Raw genomic sequence first — 6,629 nt, 5'->3', positions numbered from 1 at the left:
GAAATATATTCTTAAAATTTTTTTGATTAATCCGCTAGAAAGGAATCTATTTTGGATTCCGAAATCATATTTAGATTAATTATTTTTTTGGCTTTCAGAGAGAAAATTAAATATTTACTTTCATTAAAAGGCTTTGTCTAGAAGTGGTTGTTGTTCCAATAACCAAGAAAGTCTAGTGCCTCGCCATAGTCTGGAAGTCAAGTACTAAAATAAATGTTTAATTACTAACTATGAAGCATTTAATTGTTAAGTAATGCTTTCAAGTGTTTGTCAAAATTTCTATTAGAAATTAATTAGAAGTTAATTTTTTCGAGAAAGATAACTTTATCACTTATCTATAAGAAAAATTTTAAAATTTTCTGAATGTTAAATTCTTTTTAATTATTTAGCCTTTTTTTTTCTTTGAAAGTATATCATATTCTCTGTTAAAGAAAATTTTTCAATTTTTTAACTCATTATACTCTATCTATTTTCATACTTTTGAATTTAGAAATTATCTCAAGAGTCATTTCTCTTTGTCCATTTTTTTAAGCAAAGTTTTTCAAAGTTTTTTTTAAAAAAACTTTATAGATCCAATTTTTTTTAGAGTGTTCCCTTAGACTTTATAGTTTAGACTTTCCAAGTAGCATTTTAAAGTATCCCATTTTTAATGTGATCAAAGGGGGAGTAGTGAAGATTAAGTCTAAGGGGAGGGTAGTATAATTTTTTTATAATTTTTGTACTTGAAAATACTTATAACTGTTATTTGTTTGTAATTTATACTAACTTAACTTGGAATTGCTCACATCAAAAAGGGGAAGATTGTTAGTACCCCAAGGTAGTTTTGATGTGATTAACCAAATCAGATTTGGTCCTGTTGCGGTATAACCCTTGTGTCTAAGTGTGCAGGAACTTAGGAGATCAGGAAGTCGAGCAAAAGATGCAGCTAGCGAGAAGGACAGCACGAGAGAGAGTCGATGGGCTCGGTGTGTCCGAAAGATGAGGTGCTGTGGAAGAGTACGCGGGTGGACGAGAAGGAGGGCCGCGGCGTTTCTGAGAGACGAGAAGTCGGAGCGGAAGGTTTCTTGAGAAGGCCGAAAAATGGGTTCGGGTGAGCCCTATTCTGGACGACGAAAATTACCCAAGAAAGTGGAACCGAAGTGGAAAACCCAGACAAATGCGAGCATAACCGGAGTGGAAGACCGGGACCGAAAGTCAGCAAAATGTTGACTTTCGATCCGGGCACCCGGACCTGGTCTAGGGGCCTGGACTTGGTCTGGGCACTTAGACCCCTAGGATAGCCTAGGAGCGCCTTGTTTTGGCATCGTCGTTGATATGGGTTCAGCACGGTCTAGGTGCTCGGAATTGGTCCAGGCGCCCGGAACTGGTCCAGGTGCTCGGACCAGAAAACCATCCAAATGCGACGTGGCGCGTTCCGTTGCAACCGGGATAAAAGTTTATCCCCCTCCAGGTGCCTGGAACCCTTCCAGGCACCTCTACTAGAACTATAAATACAGATCTGGTCCTAGAAGGTCAAAACAACACTTGTAATTGATTCCTCTTTAGTTTTGTTCTATAATTGAGTGCTTCAACTGTTGTACGAGGTTTCTCCTCCTGAAGGAGATTATTTAGTGAGCTTCAACTTCCTTGGATTAGTAATCTCCTGATTACAAACCAAGTAACCCTTTTGTGTCTCTTCTTTTTTAGTCTCTTATTTTTTTTTGTATGCAAGTGTTAGACTAATAAAGCTACAAAATTCAAGAAGGGATTTTGCTTATTTTTATTGTGCAGGCTATTTATCCCCCTCCAACTGGTCGCCAAGGGACCAACACTGTAAAGTAAGCGCATCAGAGTAAGAGAATGGAACAATAATTTAGAACAATAATTGTAAACACTGATTATGAACAGTAATTATGAATACTGATTATGAATCGTAAAAGTGAACAATAACTATGAGCAATTTGTCCTATTTTTCTTCAAGACCTCACAATTGAACATTTGCCCTGACTAATTTAGGAATATATGTAGTATGTTTTTCTTACTTAGCTTGCATAGGAGTTATCCTGCCAAAACTTCTATTATTCCTAATATAGTTACTGTTCACCTCGTGATTATTGAGATATGGACTGAAGAAATTTTATGAGAGTAATTATTAATTTAGAAAAAGAAGGCAAACCCCCTACTTTGTTTAGTTCTTCATATAAATGACTTTATTAAACATATAAATTTTACAGGACCATAAAACCAATAGTTAATTACATAAACGCTTTTCCATAGAGGTAGTATAAACAGATGGAGACATGTGGACTTTACTTGGACTTAGGAAAGAAATAACAAACTTACAAAAGCTTATATAGAGGTGGTATATAAATAGATGGAGGCATGTGAACTTTACATGGACTTAGGAAAGAAACAACAGAGTTATAGAAACTTGCGGAGCTGAGACTACTTGCATGTTGGGGGCTCTCTCTTGCTCTTTGGGTTGAGACTAGAAGAGCTTTTTATAGAGGAAGAGAGGGAAGACAACTATGGAGAAGGAAGGAAAGGGGCCATTTTTTGAGTGGAGACATCTGGAGGATAGAAAGAAGGTGGAAGGGGGCCTTTTTTTTTTTTTTTTTTTGCAGTGGAGACATCTGGATGATAGAAAAAAGGTGGAAGGGGACCTTTTTTGGAGTGGAGATATCTGAAGGATAAGAGAATGGAATTGTAAAGTAAGTGTATCCGAGTAGTAGTGTAGTGTGGGACCCTTAGGGTTCTAGCATGTTCTTAAGGTTCTGTTCGCCTACAGAATCCATTGATAGAGTAGCACTAGTTCCCCGGGCTTCATTGTATTAGGCTTGTTGGTTGGAAGAGTTGTGTGCTTGGGCTTCGCTTCATTGGGCAATGGTGAGAGTAGCTCTGTAAGCTCTAGTAGAAAGGGCTGAAGTTTCTTTTGCTTTATGAGACCATCTTTCGACCTTTCGTTTGTAGTGCTGGAGTAATGTTGTATGTTGTGTTGTGAAGGAGAAAGGAAAGAACTTGATTCCCATATCTCTAGACCAATAAATTTTTTTAGTGTATGTTTCTCTAGCTAGGAAGTACTCATTAGGGTCTTCTTGTCGATCCCATGTCCAGTAAGATCCTTAGATCGAGGTTCTTCAGCATTTGATTTGATCTATTAATGAGGGAAAATCATCCCATTCAATATCAAAATCAGAAGTATAGTCATCAAATTTTGGTTGTCGTCCAATAAACTCATTAATGTTTATTTTGATAAGATGCCAAGTAGGTTCAATCGTCAGATTTACCCATTCCAGAGGAGAGCTATCAATAGTAAATATAACATATTGTAGGATCGAAAAGAATTTAGATATCTCCACAATGGTATGATATTGTCCACTTTGGGCCTAAGCTCTTATGATTTTACTTTTGGACTCTACCCAAAAGGTCTCATGTCAATGAAGATATCTTTTTTTTATAAACGCATGATCTTTCTCATGTGTTTTCAATGTGGGACTATGTTTGCAACCCTGCAACCCCAACACATATGTCTCTTCTTCTTCAAGAGCTAAGGAGATAATCTATCCAAGTTTCTTTAGAAAATTTTGGATAGCATCAGGATCATGTTCCCATAATTTATAAAGAAAATCATAGTCCATTACGAGGAATGGAGTAATCAACCTACCTTTTTTTGTTGGAGGCTCATATGTATCAATATTTATATGCACTTTTCTAAAAGAATATATGAGTTGACATTGGCACCCATATTTTTCTGAAGTTTCACAAATTTTATTTCTTTTTTAACATTTGAGTTTGGGGCTAAATTCTGCTTCATAGATAATTGTCATTCGTTTTGGTACCTTTTGATGTAATAGTTTTAAGACCTCACATAGCTTAGCAAAAATATGAAAAGTAGAGATTTCTACCAACCTATGTTTGTAGATGGCAATATGTTCAGGAATAGCATTGGGAAGACCTAATATTGTTGCTTCTGATGTCCTTTGTGTTGAAGTGACTTCTGATTGAGTTTTTAACTATCCTAAAGTTAAATACCTTGGTCTATGGATAGAAGGTTCTGTCACATTGGAGCTAGTAATTGTGGCAAGGGCCTATGCATAAATCTTTTTTGGTTCCTCTATTTCCATTGGTGTTTTCCACCGATTTTAAGTAGAGTGCTAACAAAAAAATTTAGGGTCGATGACTGTTCTTGTTGTAGTAAAGGTTTCTTCTAAGACGTAAAAACCTTTAAAGGAAGGATGCTCACAACCTTGGATGGCAATAGTAACTTCTTCTCAGTCATAATAGACTCCTGCTTGTGTACCAGAGTATACTACATAAGAAAACTTCTTTCCAATTGATTTTTGTATTATTGTTTGAAAGTATTTGGCTAGAGCATTAATAATAGCTATCTTGTAATTTGAATTGTCTGGGATTGTAGGAATGTTCCATATGTTGTCAATTAAACAAGTTTGTATATGGTCAATTTTTTCTCTTGCTGTAAAGTGAAATTGTTCCTTATAGTGAGTAAACTATTGGAGTTCTTGATTGCCAAACCTCATGATTTTTATGGCAAAAGTTTTTTACTTTCTTTTGTCTATCCATGCCTACAAAAGTTATGAAGTTAATGTAAAAATCTAGAAAGTGTATATGCGAGGGAATTATCACTTCCCTTAATATATTCCCATTGAATCTTTAATCCTTTGTTTATAAGTGTGTCTGTAAATTTTAACCATCTTTTGGTACTTAGTCATTTTCTTAAACCTTTCTTTTGTTGGCCATATTTTACTATAGCTTCACAATTGGTTATAATTGTAATTTTTTATTTATTGCAGATAAATAATTTGAATGCTTCTAGGCAATAAATAACAGCTAATATTTCATAATCTAAAGAAGTTAAATGCCCTTTTTCTTGATATTTGCCAGAGACATATCTACATAAAGTTTCAATATTTTTAGGGTCATATTTGGAAGTTTTTCTAAATAGCATACCTCCTCATCCTATTTCACAACCATCAGTTTTAATGACCAAGTAATCTTGAATCTAGTGGAAGAGCTAACAATTGGATTGCTTTTACTAACTGTTTAATTTGTTGTACAAGTGTTATATCTTGTTGATTGAAATATTTTTGTTCTATTAAGGAGGTTTTATTGTATAAGGGACCATTAATTTTACCTATATTTTTAGGTAATGTCTTGCATAATTAAGAAGGCCTAGAAAGGCTCTCAGAATTTTAGTATCTTCCATCTTATCTGGAAACATAAGAAGTTTTGCTGAAATATGAGATTGAAGTGCTATTTGTCCTTGACCTATTTCAGTCCCTAGAAAATCAATATGGGTGGTTGCTATTTTCATTTTCTTACGAGAGACTATAAGACCATGTTTTTCAAATAGGTTAAAAATGATATAAAGCTGAGCATAATGTTCTTGCTTCGTTTTAAAGAAAACTAAGACATCATCACATGTGAACATGAAAACATGTCCAAAAATTTCATCCATTTTTTGTTGAAAATTTGTGATGCATTTTAACTTGCCAAAATCCTGATTTCATGTTAAACTTAGAGTACCATTTAGAGTTTTGAATTTTATTTAAAAGTTGGTCCTTGTCAGGGATTTTATAACTATCTCCATGAGAGTTATCATTAATTCTTTTATAATTAAACATCATCCTTGACTGGTCATGTTTTTGTTCTGCTCCTTTATTAACTATAAAAGATGAACTTCTTGTTGGTGCGAGAAACATCCGATGATCGAACTTATGTTTTGATTATGTCAAAGGGTTCAAAGTTAGGTTGTCTTGTTATCTAACATATTTGAATGAGCTTGAAGGAAAGTCCTAAGTGTACTTAGGCAAAAGTCCTAGTTGCGGTTAGGCAGGTGGCAAACCATAGGGGGTGGTAACCCTAGGTGAGAAAAAGTCCTAGTTACGGTTAGGCAAAGGGAAAACCCTAGGGGGAGGTAACCCTAGGTCCTAGGGGTGGTAACCCTAGGCGGAAAGTCTTGGGAGGACGAGAGCTTCGGGTAAAATCCTAGGGGGTAGTAACCCTAGGTTGAAATCTTGGTGTCGCGAACTGGGTGGAAGATTGGACAGGTCGTGGAGCATACGTCCAACATGAAGACCGGAAGCTTCGGACGTTGAGCAAAAGTCCAATTGGTTTGGAGGATAAACTGACAATAGGTAAACTCTCCTGAGTGGAGTAGGTGAGGACGTGCTCCTTGGTGAGGGAATAGTAGGCGTCGGTTCGACCTAAGGTTTCCGGTCGGAAATCCGAAGTCAGAACTGGACAGTCCGATGACTGCCAAATTCTTATGTTTAATTTATTTGGTTGTGCTAAACTTTGTCTTGTAGGGTGTGTTTTGTATTTTGGACTAACACATCTTATAGGGGTAAAAAAGCAACAAAAACCTTGGATGAACAGTCCTAAGGCACTCTCCATGGAGCTTGGAGGTGTCTCAGGTCACTGATTGAAGACCTCCGCGCAGCAGGGCAGAGGACGCCCGCATGGAGCTTGAGCGCGCCCTGGACCCTGGTGGAGGGCGCCCTCCATGTGGTTGGAGGCGCTCTCAGGAGGATAAGCAGTGATGAAGCAAAGGCTTATCCACGCGCGATTGACCCGGGGATTGGAGACGCCCTCAATGAGGTTGAGGGTGCCCTCAATAGGCTATATATGCC

Source organism: Zingiber officinale, chromosome 3B, assembly GCF_018446385.1.
Source record: "Zingiber officinale cultivar Zhangliang chromosome 3B, Zo_v1.1, whole genome shotgun sequence".
NCBI lineage: Eukaryota > Viridiplantae > Streptophyta > Magnoliopsida > Zingiberales > Zingiberaceae > Zingiber > Zingiber officinale.
Note: the sequence above shows the minus strand (reverse complement) of the source record.